Source organism: Leptonychotes weddellii, chromosome 1 (assembly GCF_054177405.1).
Source record: "Leptonychotes weddellii isolate Sample4059 chromosome 1, ASM5417740v2, whole genome shotgun sequence".
Classification (NCBI taxonomy): Eukaryota; Metazoa; Chordata; class Mammalia; order Carnivora; family Phocidae; genus Leptonychotes; species Leptonychotes weddellii.
The window spans coordinates 160,335,542-160,354,246 of NC_138369.1; the positions used below are offsets into that span (position 1 = coordinate 160,335,542).

At 36.7% G+C, this 18,705-nt stretch overlaps 1 pseudogene; it reads right to left on the minus strand.

The window, feature by feature from the left end:
- Nucleotides 1-13,795: 13,795 nt before the first annotated feature.
- Nucleotides 13,796-13,967, minus strand: LOC115936531 (U2 spliceosomal RNA; annotated as a pseudogene).
- Between the last annotated feature and the right edge of the window lie 4,738 nt (nucleotides 13,968-18,705).

The following is an 18,705-nucleotide window of genomic DNA, read 5'->3' on the forward strand; positions in this document are numbered from 1 at the left end:
AAAAAAAAATTAAAATTAAAACACAATAAAATGCTCATTTATAAACTTGCTAAAAAGCTGGTCTCCCTGTAGATCTTAGCATATATGTGATCGTAAAAATGTAGAAAATATATAAATCAATTCTACATTCAGGTATGTTATAGGTATGTGTCTCTATTTAACTATATTTAAAATCACTTATATGCCGAATGCCTAGGACAGTACTGGCACATAATAGTGTAGGGGAGGAAAAAAGTTTTTCTCAGACTTTTTAGGGTCCGTTTCTGGGTCTGGAAATTAAACTGACAAAGACAGATTAACAGGATAAAAGCATACACATTTTATTAAATTTTTACATATGCAAGGAAACCTTCACAAGAAACGAAGACCCAAAAAGTAACAAAGAAACAATAAATTGGTGATTTGACAAGACAGAGGGGTTTAGGTAGGGGTAGTAAATGGTAAAGAAGTAACTGGATTAGGATGAGGATTAGTTTAACAAGGTTTGTTTGTATAGATTTCTTGGCCGCCATTTCCCCATATCTAATGATAAGAATGTCCTCCCTCCTCCTGGTATAGGGACAGTACCTTTCACATGGGAGTTTCATGACTTCTTTCAGGGAAGAAGGGCAGGGGTGGGGAAGACTTACACTGCTTCTGTCATTTTTAAAAGTTCCTTTAGCTAAAGATATTTAATATAACAAATTGCCATATTTTGGGGTCACATGTCCTGGACCCCATCAATAACATAATAGATGCTCAATAAGTACTTTTTGAATGAATAAGTAAGTAAAAGAATGGATGAATTATCCTGGAGCTTACCTTTCTGCATTCGAGATTCATCAGAACTTACACATTCATGAGAATCTCCCATATTGTCAGTTTGAGAGAAAGGAAACAGAAGGTAATAAATGCACAGCAAAGGTCACTCAGACAATGTCACCACCAGGATAAAACCCCAAATTATTTTTTTTTAAGATTTTATTTTTAAGTAATTTCTACATCGAATGTGGGGCTCCAACGTAGACCCTGAGATCAAGAGTCTCACACTCTACCAACTGAGCCATCCAGGTGCCCCATAAACCCAAATTCTTGACTGTTAGTCCATTGAATGTTGCATGATGCTCTTTCTCAAATGATGCCAAGAAACTCACATTTGTATTAATAACTTTATATACTGTTATTTTGAGGAGAAGTAGTTTAGCATAGTGATTAAGAGTGAACCTTGAAGCCAGATACTGGGTATCAAATCTTTCTCTTCTACTTATCTTGGACAAGCTGCTAACCTCTTAGTTCCTTCATCTGTAAGTGGAAATAATAATAAAATAATAACTACCTCAGGATTGTCTATTGGTATTGAATTAACCAAGATGTTATTTGTATAAGTGCTTAGAGAAGTCTCCTGGCTTATAAGTGATATAGAAGTGTTTGCTACAGGGCGCCTGGGTGGCTCAGTTGGTTAAGCGACTGCCTTCGGCTCAGGTCATGATCCTGGAGTCCCGGGATCGAGTCCCGCATCGGGCTCCCTGCTTGGTGGGGAGTCTGCTTCTCCCTCTCCCACTCCCCGTTTGTGTTCCCTCTCTCGCTGTGTCTTTCTCTGTCAAATAAATAAATAAAATCTTTAAAAAAAAAAAAGAAGTGTTTGCTACATAACTAAATATGTATAGAGATCTATTTCCATTTTTTATGCTGCTGGTTCTGAGCATGATTATAGAGCTGAGGATTAGCAACTATTTTGTAACTTATCCTTCCTACATTTGAGATCCCAGGAGAGAAGGAAAAAAAAAAAGGGCAGGGGAAATGACCCAGTCAAATCTCATTGTTCACACATCTATCAAACCTCTTAATGACATTTTTAAATGAAAAGATAATGGAGTCTTTATATAATACTTTTAGCAGAATTTAGTTGCTTTAAGTTGTTATAATGAACAGAATTTATGAATTTTAGAGGGCAGGGCATATTGGACAATATCACTAGTTTGAGATTTTTGGAGTATAAAATGGAGATATTTCATGACTAAAAATCTCCCTTTGGATAAGTGATGCCCCACACTCATTTATTGGAGGCCTCAAATGCCTGAGTGCATCTAAACAGCAAAAAAAGAATGAGGGGAGCTGTTTTTGAGGACTCAAATTTCTCACTTGCCAGTGTCTACTGATTATATCAATCCTTTCAAATTTTAGTTAAGTTTGATACTGGAGAAGATACTTGATTCTTCTTAGTTAAATTTGGCAAGCTGTCCCTTTGTTAATGCAGGGTGGCACTGTGGAAATGATTGTTTTTCAGATCCACAGTTTATAAATGTCCAGATCACCTTTGATCAGGAACCAGGATGAGATGGAAAAGCAATACGAAAATTTGATACCACAGTAAAGTCTACTCATCTTTGATGTAAAGTAGGAATGACTTGAGGCAGGTTTTAGGGGCTAGTCTGACCAGTGGAATTTAGAAAAAAATAGACTTAAACTCAAGGGAACTAGCCAAATGGGTGGATATGGAATATGCTATTGAGTGGAAAGGAAATTAGCAAAAATTTCAACTCTGTGTTGTTAGCAGTTAAGGTGAAAACTAGATGTCTAGAAGTAGTTTTCTTAACAGAAAAAAATAAAACCAGAAATTCTTTGTCACAGGAAAAGCCTACTTGTGCTGCTATAACCCTCTTAATAGCTGGTGTGTTTATAAGTAAATTAACTCCATTAAGACCACTGATTACTCTAAAAAATATAAAAGAATGATGGCCATGGTCAGGTGACCATGCAATCCCAAGGGTTTTCTGCTAAAGAATTAGGGTTCTTTCTAGTAGAAGCCTGGCAAATCATTATTGACATAGATACATAAATTCTTAGAATTAACCATGGGGTGGGGTAGAGATGGGTATTTCTAGAAAATCCTGAATGGAAGAAATTCTTTAGGTTGTCAAATATCCCCAAGTAAATGTTTATGAGCAGACATTTCTAGATAGTGACTATTAACTTGCTGTGGCTGGTAAATGAAGGTTTTTGGCGGATTGGCTTTGATAGAGGTTAACTGCCCCATGCTTCTTTTGAATAAATAGAAATTTTATAAATGAAAGCAGTTCTAAACTGGCTTTATGATGACACATTTAATTTAATGTTATTGACAAGGACTATGGTAATATTACAATATGACAAAGGATTCCCCAATCTTCTGTACCTTATGTAATCTTGTTCTTGAAGCCTGGTGAATATTTAGGAGGCAGTAGCTAACTTATTCTCCATGCAAGGAATTGCATGAAAAAGATACCAGCTATCCAAAAGAAGCTGCAAAATGGTGGAAAATAGAAAAGGTAGACAAGAAAATGTTAAGGGATACCTGGCATAACTGAGTGTTTGTTTAGATGGTCTTCAAAGAATGGAATAACAACAAAGAAACTTGATAGGATTCCCATTAAGGGGTTAACAGCTTATTATCATCAATATAGGGTGCGGTGCAGAGGTGAGAGAATTGCTCCTCCCACCTCTTATGTTGCCATATCTAAAATTCTCTATTTTAGCCTAAAGAAATTTCAATCCAATTATGAGGATCATGATTTAGAGTGAAATATATTGAATAGGCAGGGAGTAGGGGAAGAAGGTTGTAAATTTACACTAACAATAAAGTAAAAGGCCTAGATTTGCATGTCCAACCCCTGGATGGAGATCTAAAGACATGCAAAGAACTGGGTGATTTGTCTAGGGTATGGTATCCAATACATTTTAGATTTCTAGATGCAGGAGTTCAATATAAGCCCCCTGATGGATAAAGATGACACCCCGTAGGAGTGAAGGCTATACTGGGAGCATGTGGAGATGGCTGGTAGAGGAAATTAAAGTGAAGCTGGAATAACAAATTGTCAAGTCGAACTGCAAATATTAGTCTGTGGTCACATACGCTTCACTTGAGTGATTAATTTAGGTGGATATTGTGTGTGAATGGGACATGTTTCTTTTACCTTTTCCATAGACTAAATCTGTTCTTCAGCCCGTTAACTGGTCAAGCTAACTGATGAACTTGTCCCATCTCTCCTCTATAGCAAACATTAAGCAATACAGTATTCCAGGAGGACAGTGAGAGATTACTGCTATGATTAAGGGAATGGTTGAAGGGTGATTTTTAATTCCCCTGAAGTCATTTTTTATCAGTCATCTATAGCCAGTATGCAAAATAGATGGTTCCAGGAGTTTGACAGTAGACTAACAGAATTAAACAAGGCGATTCCTAGATTGATTCACCTGTACTTGAAATGGAATAGGATCCATTGGAAGTGCCTGAAGCTAGAGGGGACAGAAGGTCACAAGGCTAATGCCTTCATTTCCATACAAATGTGGATTTCATCCAGGCACAAAGGTAAGATTGCCAGATTTTGAAATAAAACACAAAAGCTCAGTTAAATTTGAATTTCAGATTAAAAAAAATACTTTCTTTTACTATGTCTTAGATATTACATGGGACAAATAAGGTATTTTATCTGGCAACCCTATGTGGCATTCTTCTAGATTGGAGTTTAGTATACAGTTACTGTTTTGCTACGGGGATATTTGAATTGCCATACCCGAGTGATATAGGACTCGGACTTGGTAACCATTTAAAGTGTGTTAATATACTACGTTGATTATATCATGATTTGCCTCCTCTGATGAAGAAGCATGGGAAGAGTTAAGGACTGTGGTCACTAGTACTACAAATGGAGACTAACTGATCGATCCAACTAAAATTCAAATGTCCGTCCGGTCTGTGAAATTCCTGGGAGTTCTGTACTCAAAGGCTGTCTGTGCATCTGCTCTTCATTAAGTAGACATACACTGCCTTGTTACAGGTTGTTGGTGTAAACTGCCCGACTATAAAAGGGCATCAGAATGTTCAGGAACCAGAAATACTGATCACGGCTGGGGTGATATAAGAGAGATTAAAATACAGAAGATGATGCTCAGCAAAGATTACTCATAAGATGGAAATAGTATATTCCTGGGCATACTGAGGGAAGATTCAAAGGAATTCACCTGTTCATGAGCGGATTAATTCACTGCCGATAGGACTGACTATAGAGCACTCCAAGGACTTTCCTGCTTCCCTTGCTCCATAAGCTGAACAATATTCTCCCCAATTGAGGCAAAACAGATTTCCTGGATCCCAATTGTTGTTTTCCTTGTAGATTGGAAATCATCTGCAGTACACCCTGCAGATGGTAAAGTCTTAGTGACAGAAGGTCAGAGCTGAGAGTTGTTTATTTTGCAGTAGAAGAGAAATTAGGCTTGGGTGCTTAGAGCACTGTTTGAATATTTACAGACTGTTGGGCAGTAGCTAGTGGCCTTGTAATATGGATAGGCAAACAGAATCTTAGATGTCTAGACAATAAAAACACCATTCTATGGAGTTCTCAGTAATGGAAGTTTCTGTGGGAATTTACAGAAAGAATTAAAGTGGTTCATGTAGACGACTGTGTGTGTATGTGTGTATAATATGCACACACCACACACAACCACACGACAGACAAACACAGTCAAACCCAAAAATCATTTGCCAGCTCAGAAAATGATTGGGATGCTAAAGCAGATGCCTCTGTCAGACCTCCAAGTCTTCCTCCCTAGGTATATATGAAATATACTGACATGCAGGCACTCACCATACACAGACGGAGAAAACATGTATTACCCTGGCATCCTATGAAACTGATATAAGGGACGGAAACTGTACCCATTTTCAATAGGAGAGAATTCACTTGAAAATGATTTGGGGAAAATTTTTTGCACAGTCAAGAGTCCCACCATATCTAGCAAGTAGATCTAAACCAGTAACTCCAGGTTGCTACAAATTGCTGTTAAGTAGGATTGATACTTACTTTATGCTTTACTTATCTTGTAACAGAAGCAGCTTTGGTTAATACAATTAAAAGTTTTAGAGAGCAAATTCTCTATCATCATACATACATTTCACTGCTACCAATGTAAAAAGAGAATGAACAAATGAAAGAAAGAAACAAAGAACAAGAAAAAGCAAGGAAACCTAGTACAAGGACATACCATATTCCTACTATACCCTCAGAACATTGATCTCACTTAAAATTAAAATGAGAAATCGAAGCACCTGTTACTCAAAAAATGTGATGAAAATGTTTAAAGTATAGATTAATTTCTTTAAATGATTGTACCCTCATGTTGCATATGAAATGAAGTAAGCTAGGGACTTGATTGGAAATTTTTCAAAGATCAAACCTGAGAATGAGGAATGGAGGAGGATGCAAACACAGAACTTTCTATCTTTCCCACCTCAAAAATTCTTTGATTTTTTTCTGATCCTGTTGTCCCAGGTCTAGGTGTGACTTTGTGTATCTCCAAAGAAGTTGATAAATACACAAGATACAGCACCTATTCATATGTGCTGTGGAATGCATCATCACTTCATCCCATATAGCCAGCCAGATTGCAGTTAACTCTGACTATAACTCCATCACCATCAACAGAGACAGTCCTGTGGTTTTTTGTTTTTGTTTTTGCTTTTTTTACCAGTCAAATCCATTGGCATCCATCTCAAGTGATTCTGATAAAAAGTATTAGTCAGTTAGTCAGTTTTGTCTCCCCTATTGGTAAGAAGTATAGCTGAGCCAGGAGGAGAAATTCTGAGCAAAGAGATATGGGTATGGGTCAAAGATGATAGGTGTAAACAGAGGAGATCCTGCAAACAGGAGGAATGCTCATAAGTCAGAAAGAGTACCAGGAAGGAGGTCAGTCATGCCATTTCCATGGGAGTTCCTCAGATCTAGAGAATAACTGTCCACTATTTTTTTTCTTTTTTTTCTGTTTGGGTACTATCTAGTGGCTAATGCTAAGAGAAAACCTCTGTGGAGACCTGTGAGTTCCACAGAAGGAAAATTAGATTTCTGCTAATGTATATGAAGTCTGCCTAAATACTACACTTGGGTGATCCAGAGCAATAAAATGATACTGTGTTTCTTGATGACTCAACTTCTTGGTAGCTGAAAACAGCTAACCATTAGGTTGTGCTTTATAGGCTATATTACCATTGTGATTAATTTTTAAATAAGTCAAACGACATAGTACCAATGAAGAATATAGGGCAGAGAGTTCTGACCAGCAGAACTTCTGCACTCTTTGGGGCCACAATCCACAATATACCTTGGTATAACGGGAAAACATTTGCTGCCATGTGACTAATGTCAAAGCTTGGTTTACTCCCAGTCTCCTTTGATTATACCAAATATAAATTTAGATAGAAAATATTTAAGGAAAGTGGAAATTAAATTAGGATAGCATTAAGAGATAAGAATTTGGATCTTATTTGGTTGCCATTTTTTACCAAAATCACCCTTATGGCAATGCAAGTTTATAGAAACTTTGTGGGAGGGAGTTGAAATTGATGGCAAAATATATAACAGGCTTATAAGACACGCAAAATATTTTTGGGTACACAAATCCAGTAATATTCAATAACAAAACATGTATGATGACTTGATCAGCCTTGGCCCTGCTATGCCAGTGCTATGCTATATGTCCTGAGAGGATTTTAGGAGGTAGTGTAGGGATCTGAGTCAATATAAAATAATATTCCTGGAGGTTCTTCGTAATCATGAAGAAGAATTGGTGATCCAAATAAATCTTCTAGCAAGAATTCTCTTCCAAGAAATTTTGGAGGAATTCAAGTTTAGAGGAAAGTAGAGCCATTATTGGACTAACAAAATAATTGCTCTAATGTAACAGTGCTGAGAGCCTAACCGCTCATCCAAGAAGGACTACTGGGTACTTTAATCACTTTGGAATCTGATGTACTTTTAAGCTCAGCGGCGAGGATTTCTAGAAGGTCAAATTAGAGAGGTACATTTATGGGAAATTTATTTATTGTAAGCTTACAGCATAAGTTGTGATAGGGTCCCACTTGACTGATGATTTAATCATTTCTAATGGTCTAGAGACAATACATTCTATGGTTTTTTGTTCTTTTTGTTCTTTTGTGTTATGACTCATCTGGGACAGATAAGGGAACAACAGTTCCTTAACAAGTAGATGGGCTGTGTTACATAATGATATCTGGAAGCTAATATGTTAGTGATCTATTGCTATGTAATGACCATGGTGGCCTCAATGTGCCTTTCAACTTTACCAAACTGTAGACAGGTTCCCCCCCCCCCAACTAGAAGCCTTTGACTTCCCTTTTCTTAGAGCATTTGCTTTAGAAAAGTTGCAATTGTAGGGGCGCCTGGGTGGCTCAGTTGGTTAAGTGACTGCCTTTGGCTCAGGTCATGATCCTGGAGTCCTGGGATCGAGTCCCGCATCGGGCTCCCTGCTGTCAGCAGGGAGTCTGCTTCTCCCTCTGACCCTCCCCCTTCTCATGTACTCGCTCTCGCTCATTCTCTCTCTCAAATAAATAAATAAAATCTTAAAAAAAAAAAAAAAAGAAAAGTTGCAATTGTAAATTCTTTGTCCTTTAAATGTAAATCTTCTACAACCCAGGAATGTCTTTCTCAAAGACCTCTGAAGATCTCTTTGGAATGTAATCATTAAGATAGTGTCTCTATTTCCTAATCTGTTGAGGGAAGGAGCTTAATTTGCATAAGAGTCAGTCAGCAAACTTAGGTGGCAGATGACCTTATCACCTTGCCCAATCATCCCCCTAATTTTATCCCATACTTTTCCATCAGCTGGCACCAGAGTTTAAATATCTTCTTGTCTTTTATTTCAGGAAGAGTTAAATTCAGTCTTTCTTTCTAATTGCATTAAATCTCTCCTGTTACCAGTCATTAATAAGGTCTTCTTTGTCATTCTTAACACTTTAAGTATTTGTTACAACTTCTTTTGAATGGTGACAATTTAACAGTAAACAGTGACTTGAAACAACACATTTATTATTTCATAGGAATAGACACCAGGGTACTATGTATCTAGAGATTTGAGAAAGAGCACTATTTCCTTTCCTTTGACCAACTGACCAATTGATAAGATACCTAGTTTCTTTGACCTATTGTAACCAACTAACTTCTTGCCACTCTCTATAACCTTATATTGCTTTACGTTACTTTATATACTGATCACCATCTATAATGTTGCATCAATTATTTGGGTATTGTTTTTGTCATTTCCCAGTAAAATTTAGGTCCTCAAATTATAGGATCTTGTGTTTTTTATATTCCTGTATTCCCAGCAACTAAAATAATACCAAGTATATCATATGTCCTCAACATATTTTGATTGAGTGAGTGATTATTATCAGTCTGGCATGTTTTATTGCTGATGTTCTTAAAGATATATGTAAGTAAAATCCTTTACAGGAACTATTAATTTATTATTTCGTAACTTATTATTAGGTTTTTCACTATTGGGAAATCTGGAGAAAATCAAGCTTTATGTTCTACTTAAAAAAATTCTGGAAAAAATTCCTTTTCAGTGTCTGCTAAAAGAGAAACAGCTAAAATGTATTTGCATAGAATTGCAAGTTTAATGTTTCCTTGGGGCATTCAGTTCTAGAGCTTTCATCATTTCCTCATCCTTGCTCTGAAATGCCTGAGTCTCTTTAAGCATTTAGTAATTTCTGAAGCATTTTTCTCAGTCTGAAAATTCTTACTTGGATAGAGTATTTTTCTTCACGCTCTTTAAAAATCAGTTTTACTTTTTCACTTTAGCTTCATAGTTTTATCCATTTCAGTGAATGATGGTTGATTCTTCCCATTAAAGCTTTCTCAGAGCTAAAAACCTTGCAGTTTAAAGCCCTTGATAATAATTTAACAACATTTTTGAAGTCTGTCAAAAATCTTGAAATATTAGGATGCTCAAGTATTGAGTTACCCTTTTATTTTGCTGACTCATACTACTTGTGCATATATCCAGAGTTTCTTGAATTTTAATGGAACATATTTCTTGTAATGGAAAGATCTTCTCAGATGTGTGAGTGTGTGGTGTGCACGTGTGTATGTGTACGTAGTTGTGTGTATGTGTGAGTGTAAGGTTACAGTAAGTCAGATAAACTTAAAGATGCAAGGGAAAAAATCTCTTTGAAGTGATAAAAGAAGAGTAGACATCAGGCTCCTGACCAAGATGGTGACTTAGGGGGCTCCTGAATTTCTGGCTTCCCACGGAGACACTGAGTATACTATACACAACTGTTCCCTCTAAGAGAAATCTGGAAACTAGCTGAGTGACTTCTGCACATTGGGCAAGTAAGAAAATAACTACATCAAAATGGGCAGGAGAGGGTGAGACACAGCCTTGCTGTAAAAGCCACCGCTGGTCCTGTGCCACGTGGTGGGGAGGGAGCCCCAACTCCCAGCTTCCTTGTGAGGAGCAAATGGTTTGGACTGTCATCTAGTGTCCTAACCTCTGAGGGTCCCATTGAGGGATACGCCTCCAAATCACATAACTCTGAAAGCTAAGGGTACTTGCATTCATAAATCCCACAGGACTATCCCAAACAAAGGGACAGTTGTTAATGGGTGTGTGAGCACTGTCTTTAGCTATCTGCCCAGGGCGCAACACAAAGGGAGCAGACAGAAATATTCATAACCCAGTCTTCCTCTGTAAGGGCTTTGACTGTGTACTTTACCAGCTGCTGCCTGAGGTTCTGGCTTCCAGTTAACATGCATCTAGGTGCTGGCTGTTATCCTCTCCAGAGACCAGGGGACCTGGTGGGCCCTTCCCCACCTTCTTCCACCATTTGCTTCTTAATAAAAATCAAGTCACCAGCATCTCTCTGGAAGGAACTTATTCACATGTCTAGCACCCCAACTTTTATAGATGTCATTTGAGAGATGGACCCCCATATCACTGGGCTTTGATACCCGTTGAAGCTTGTGTTCATGAATCCCACAGGATTGCAGCAGATGAAGAAGTAATTTTTGTAGGTGCACATGTGAGCATTTGTTAAGGCTGTGCCCCCAGGGCTCTGTGCAGAGAGAGCAATCATGTTCATCACCTAGTCTTTCCCTGGAAGGGGTCTGACTAAATATTTTACAAACAAGTCTTAGTAAATTTAAGAAGATTGAAGTCGTATCAAACATCTTTTCCAAACACACAATATGAAACTAGATACTAGTTACAAAAAGGAAACTGGAAAATTCACAAATACATAGAGATTAAACAACATGCTCTTGAACAATCAATGGTTCAAAGAAGAAATCAAAAGGGTGATCAAAATGGGTCAAAAAAGAAATAAAAAATTATCTTAAAACAAGTGAAAAGGGAAACACAATATACCAAAACTTACAAGTAGTTCTAATGTTATAGTGATAAATACAGCAATGAATGCCTATAATAAGAAAAAGTCCACCTAGACTGAGTCATTAAAAAAAAAAAAAAAATCTAAGGGCACCTGGGTGGCTCAGTTGGTCGAGCCTCTGACTCTTGATTTTTTCTCAGGTCATGATGTCAGGGTCCTGCAATCTAGCCCTGCATTAGGCTCTGCAGTCAGTGGGGATTCTGCTTCTCTCCCTCTCCTCTCTCAAATAAATAAATTAATTAAAAAAATCTGAACACACCAATTTCTTACTAGTAAGGAGCTTGAATCATTAACAAAGTTCAGGGCCATATGGCTTCACTGGTGAATTCTACCAAACATTCAAAAAGAAATACCAATCCTTCTTAAACAGTTTTAAAAAGTTGAAGAGAGAGAGAACTCTCATTTTATGAGACCAGCATTACACTTGTACCAAAGCTAAACAAGGATACTACAAGAAAAGAAAATTTCAGATCAGTATCCCTGACGAGCATAGATTCAAAAATCCTCAATAAAATATTAACAAACTGAATTTAAGAGCACATTGAAGGAATCATATGCTATGATTCATGTGGGATTTATTCAGGTGATGTAAGGATGGTTCAACATCAGCAAATCACTGATTGTAATACACCATATTAACAAAATGAAGGGTAAAAATATATGATCATCTCAATATATGAAAAAAATGTTTGACAAAATTCAGCATTCTTTCATGATAAATACTCTAAACAATGTGAGTAAAGAGGAAATGTATCTCAACATAAAAATGCCACGTATGAGAAGCCCACAAATAACATCCTGTTCAAGTTAAGCTTTTCCTCTAAGATCAGGAAAAAGACCAGGATGCCTGCTTTTGGCATTTTATTCAACATAGTACTGGAAATCCCAGCCAGAACAATTAGGCAAGAAAAAGATATAAGTAATTAAATCCAAAAAGAAGTAAGATTGTCTCTGTTTGCTCATCACATGGTATTAAATATAGAAAACCCTAAAGAGTCCACTAAAAAAAACTGTTAGAGCTAATAAACAAATTGAGTAAAGTTTCAAGATACAAAATCCATATGCAAAAATCGGATGCATATCTACATGCTACATGCTAACAACAAACTATCTGAAAAATTAATAAAACAGTTGAATTTATAATAGGATCAAAAAGAATAAAATACTCAGGAATAAATTTAACCAAGGAGATAAAAGATCTTTACACTGAAAACTGTAAAATATTGACGAAATTGAAGAAGACACAAATGGCAAGACATTCCATATTCATGGATTGGAAGAATTAATATTCTTAAATGGTTTATATTTTCTAAAGCAGTCTATAAATTCAGTGCAATCCCTATCATAATTCCAATGGCATTTTTCATGAAATCAAAACAATGCCCAAATTTGAATGGAACCACAAAAGAATCTGAGTAGCCAAAGAAATCTTGTGTGGAGGCATCATTCTCCCTGATGTCAAACTCTTATTACAAAGGTCTAATAATCAAAACAGTATGCTGTTGGCATAGAAACAGAATAGATCAATAGAACAGAATAGAGACCCCAGAGATAAACCCATGCCTATATTGTAAATTAATTTATGACAGAAACGCCAAGAGCACACTAAGGGGAAATGACTGTCTCATAAATAAATGGTGTTGGGAAAACTAGATAGCCACATGCAAAAGAATAAAACTGGACTATTCCCTCATACCATACACAAAAATTAACTCAAAATAGATTGAAGACTTAAATGTAAGACCTTAAACCATAAAACTCCTAGAAGAAAACTTAGGCAATAAGCTCCTTGATACAGGTCTTGGTGATGATTTTTTAGATCTGACTCCAAAAACAAAGGAAACAAAAGCAAAATTAAATAAGTGGAAGTATATTTATAGTTTCATAAACTAAAAGCCTTCTGCACAGCAGAGAAAATCATTTAAAAAAAAAGAAAACTCATTTCAGGTCACCTCCTGAATGGGAGAAAGTATTTATAAATCATGTATTTGATAAGGAGTTAATATCCAAAATATATAAAGAACTCATACAACTCAGTAGTAACACAATATGATTAAAAATGGGCAGAAGGGGCACCTGGGAGGCTCAGTCAGTTAAGTGTCTGACTCTTGATTTCAGCTCAGGTCATGATCTCAGGGTCATGAGATCGAGCCCCTCATTGGGCTCCATGCTGGGTGTGGAGCCTGCTTAAGATACTCTTTTTCACTCCCTCTGCTCCTCACCCCCCACCACACTCCCCTCTCTTAAAAAAAAAAAAGAATGGTCAGAAGATCTGAATAGACCTTTTTCCAAAGAAGACATACAGATGACCAATAGGTACAGGAAAAGATGCTTAACACCACTAATCATCAGGAAAGTGCAAATCAAAACTGCAATGAGATCACCTAACACCCCTTATGATGACTGTAATCAAAAAGAAGGAATAATAAGTGTTGGCAAGGAATTAGAAAAAGAGAACTCTTGTACACTGTTGGTGGGAATGTAGATTGGTATAACCACTATGGAAAACAGTATGGAGGTTGCTCAAAAAATTCAGAATAAAACTATCATATGATCCAGCAATTCTGCTTCTGGATATTTATCTGTAGAAAATGAAAACACTTATTCAAAAATATATATTTACCCCATGTTCATTGAAGCATTATTTATAATAGCCAAGTTATGGACAAGTGTCCATTGATGGCTGAATGGATAGAGGATATGTCAGATATTAAACTGATAAGAACAGATACTACACTTGATCTTAGCCAAAAGACCGAGAAGCGATGATGATGGCTGAATGGATAAAGAAAATGTGTACACCATATGTACATGGACATATGATGGAGTACTCAGCCATAAAAAAGAATGAAATCTTGCCATTTGCGATAACATGGATGTACCTTCAGGGCATTATGCTAAGTGAAATAAGTCAGAGAAATAAAAATACCATATGATCCCATTTATATATGGAACCTAAAACAAAACTAAACAAACCCAAGCTCATAGATACAGAGAACAGATTGGTGATTGTGAGAGGGGAGGGTAGGTAGGGGTGGGGTGAAATGGGTGAAGAGAGTCAAAAGGTACAAACTTCTAGTAATAAAATAAGTAAGTCATGCCTGAATTCCACTATATATATATATATATATATATATATATATATATATATATATACCACCTCTTCTTAATCCATTCATCAGTCAATGGACATTTGGGCTTTTTCCATAATTTGGTTATTGTTGATAATGCTGCTATAAACATTGGGGTGAATGTGCCCCTTAAAATCAATATTTTTGTATTCTTTGGGTAAATACCTAGTAGTGCAATTGTTGGGTTGTAGGGTAGTTCTATTTTAAGTTTTTGAGGAACCTCCATACTGTTTTCCAGAGTGTCTGCACCAATTTGCATTCCCACCAACAGTCTAAGAAGGTTCCCCTTTCTCCGCATCCTCGCCAACATCTGTTGTTTCCTGTGTTGTTAATTTTAGCCATTCTGACAGGTGTGAGGTGATATCTCATTGTAGTTTAGATTTGTAGAGGGTTGCTGGAGGGGAGATAGGTGGGGGGATGGGCTAAATGGGTGATGGGTATTAAGGAGGGCACTTGTGATAAGCACTGGGTGTTATATATAAGTGATGAATCATTGAATTCTACTGAAAGTAATATTACACTATATGTTAACTAACTAGAATTGAAATAAAAACTTGAAACCTAAAAAAATAAAATAAGAAAGTAATTGAATGTAAAGTATAGCATGGTGACTGTAATTAATAACACTGTATTGCACATTTGAAAGTTGCTAAGAGTTTATTTTAAAAGTCCTTATTATCACAAGGGAAAAAAATAATTTTGTAAGTATGTATGATGATGGATTATAACTAGACTTATTGTAGCAATTATTTCACAATATATACAAATATTGAATCATGTTGTATACTGGAATGAATATGTTAGATGTCAATTATACTTCAATAAAAATATTTTTAAAAAAGGATAACAAGGGTTGATGAGGATGTGGAAAAAAGGAACCCTTGTATACTGTTGCTGGGGATATAAGTTGTTACAGCCACTAGGGGAATAAAAAATTAAATATAGAACTATCATATGATCCAGCAATCCCACTTCTGGGTGTATTTCCAAAAGAAATAAATCACTATCTTGAAGAGATATCTATGTTTTTATGGTCATTGCAGCATTATTCACAAGAGCCAAAATATGGAAACAACCTAAATGTCCATTAATGGATGAGTGTGCATGTATCTATATCTATATATGCATGAATATACAGTATCTACATCTATTTTTATCTAACTATCATCTATCTATCATCTATCTATCTATCTATCTATCTATCTATTTATCTATCATCTATCTATATCTACATATCATCTATGTATCTATCTATCTATCTGTTTATCTATCTGTCATCTCTCTATCTAATCTGTCTATCCAGTTGTTGGCAGAAGTCATTGAGAGGATGTGACCACCAGTCTCTTCACCTCCTCCATTGTCTTTGGAATATGCATTCTGCTTGCCTTCCCTACTCCCAGAATCTGCCTTAGGATAGTGATGTAGTGGGCACCTAGTTGGCTCAGTCGGTTGTGTCTGCCTTTGGCTCAGGTCATGATCCCAGGGTTCTGGGATTGAGTCCCACATCAGGCTCCCTGCTCAGTGGAGAGTCTGCTTCTCCCTCTGCCCCTCCCTCACCCGCTTGTGCTTTCTCTTTCTCTCTCAAAAATAAATAAATAAAATCTTAAAAAAAAGATAGTGATGTAGTATTGAGACCATCTGTTTGGTATGTATGAATGAATCCAGTTAAATCATCTACCTAAACCTTTATTATTTAGCGAGTGGGTGTGGAAATCTACTCATCTTATGGCTGCTTAATACAAGCCTCATATGTAAGTTCCCTTGCTTATTAGACTTGCCATCTATCAATCTGGAGTGACCTGCCTCTTTCTTTGGTCTCTCCCTGCCCTCCACATATGGGGGCGGGCTTCAGATTTCTCTTAGGAAGCTCCTGAGAAGGTTGTTAATCAATAACAATGAAATATTAATCAGCCTTCAAAAATAAGGAAATCCTGCCTTTTGAGACAACATGGAGGAACTGGGAGGGCATTATGCTAAGCAAAAAAAGCCAGACAGAGAAAGACAAATACTGCATGGTATCACTTACATGTGGAATCTAAAAAACAGTTGTACTCATAGAAACAGAGTAGTTTGTGGTTGCCAGGGGCTGGGTGGTAGGAGATATTAGGAGAGGTTGGTAAAAGTATACAAACTTTCAATTATAAGGTGAATAAGGTCTGAGGATCTAAAACATAACTTGGTGACTATAACAGATAATATTATCTGTATAATTGAAATTTGCTGACAACAGAATTTAAGTATTCACACACACACACAAAAAAGGGTAAATATGTGGGGTGATGGATTTTTTTTAATTTAATTTAATTTTATTATGTTATGTTAGTCCCCATACAGTACATCATTAGTTTTTGATGTAGTGTTCCATGATTCATTGTTTGAGTATAACACCCAGTGCTCCATGCAGTACATGCCCTCTTTAATACCCATCACCAGGCTAACCCGTCCCCCCACCCCCCTCCCCTCTAGAACTCTGTTTGTTTCTCAGAGTCTCTCATGGTTCATCTCCCCCTCCGACTCCCCCCCCTTCATTTTTCCCTTCTCCTAATGTCCTCCATGCTATTCCTTGTTTTCCACAAATCAGTGAAACCATATGATAATTGCCTCTGTTTTAATTAATTTGAAAGTGGCAATCCCTTCACAGTGTATACCTATATCAAATCATCACATTGTACACTATTACAATTCTATTTATCAATTATACCTCAGATAAATCTGAAAAAGAATAGAAAAAATGTACTAGTGCAAACCCCAAATACATCATGATAAGACCTTATTATCTTTTTTTCTTTGCCCTTCCTATTAAGTGAGATAGTCAGGTATCTTTGTTTTGCTAATTCTATCAATTATGCATTAACAGAAATTATATTCATTTCTGTAAAATAGAATGCATTGATGACTACGTTTTGGAATTCTAAAATAGAGAAAGATGTCAACCACTAGATTCCAACATGAATTCAGGAAGAAGGCAAGAGTGCTTTGCATACTTCCACATAAAGTTTCTCATTAATCTGCTTAAAGTTGGTTAGGCACGGAAATATATTAATTAGAGGATAACCTTTACGAGATTTGATAAAATTCTATGGAAACAAATCATCTGGTAATAGATATGAAGGGGTTAACTATGAAGGAACTTTACAATGAATCAAAACATGATTTAGCAGTATTTTTCATAGAAATGAATTTGAAGACACAGATTCATTAAGAAGATAAATTGACCTTTTTTTTTTTTTTAGATTTTTTATTTATTTATTTGAGAATGAGAGAGAGCACATGAGAGGGGGGAGGGTCAGAGGGAGAAGCAGACTCCCTGCTGAGCAGGGAGCCCGATGCGGGACTCGATCCAGGGACTCCAGGATCATGACCTGAGCCGAAGGCAGTCGCTTAACCAACTGAGCCACCCAGGCGCCCCGAAGATAAATTGAGCTTTAAGATTTAATAGATGTATAGTTCAAAAAGTAAAAGGAATGTAGGGTAATCCAGAGATTTTTTGTAGATATGTAAATTAGTGTGGGGTGGTTGATATTGGATAGAGAATGAATAGTTCAGTGGTGGAAGATACTTTATATCTCATTGATTTTAAAATAGGTCACTCAAATAATGATGATTTCAGTTATTTATTGACGTGTAACAAACTACCTAAATACTTAAGAACTGAAACTATAATTTATTATCTGTCAGAGTAGCGTATGTTGATTGGGCCCAACAGGGCAATTCTTCTTATCAGTGTCTCAATTACCAGTTCAGATGGTGGCTGAAAGCTTGAATGGGCTAAACACTGAAGATGGCTTTTTTCTCTTAGGTTTGGAACCTAGGATGGGATGGTTGTATGGCACCTCTTTCTTTATGTGGCTAGCTGGGTTTTTTCTCATAGCAAGGTGGTTCATTTCATGGTAGTTGGACATTTTACTTAGTAGCTTGTTTTCTACAGAATGAGCATTCCAGAAGATTCCGGTAGAAGGTGCAAGGGATCAAGACCTAGAATGTCACTTCCTCTGCACCTTATTTGTCAGGCAAATCACTAGAACAGCCTAGGTACCAGGTGAGGGGAAAAAGGGACTCTACCTCTTATGGGGAAATGAGGTATGAGTACCTGAAAAAAATAATTGATTATAAATATCTTGGGGATTAGCTATCACATAAAATATCCCCAAACCATTTACTTGCTTTTTTGTGAATATAAGGAGAGTGAACAGGGTAAACGTGTAGTTTTGGGCATCTTGAGCATATAAGGAGTAGTTGTAACCACAATAGTTGATGTGTTTGTTCAGAGACAGCATGGCATATAAGGATAATATATTTAGATAGAGGTGGTTGCATACCAGTGTTTAAGAACTGAGAACCAAGAACTGTGCAGGGTCTGAGATTCTTGAGAGC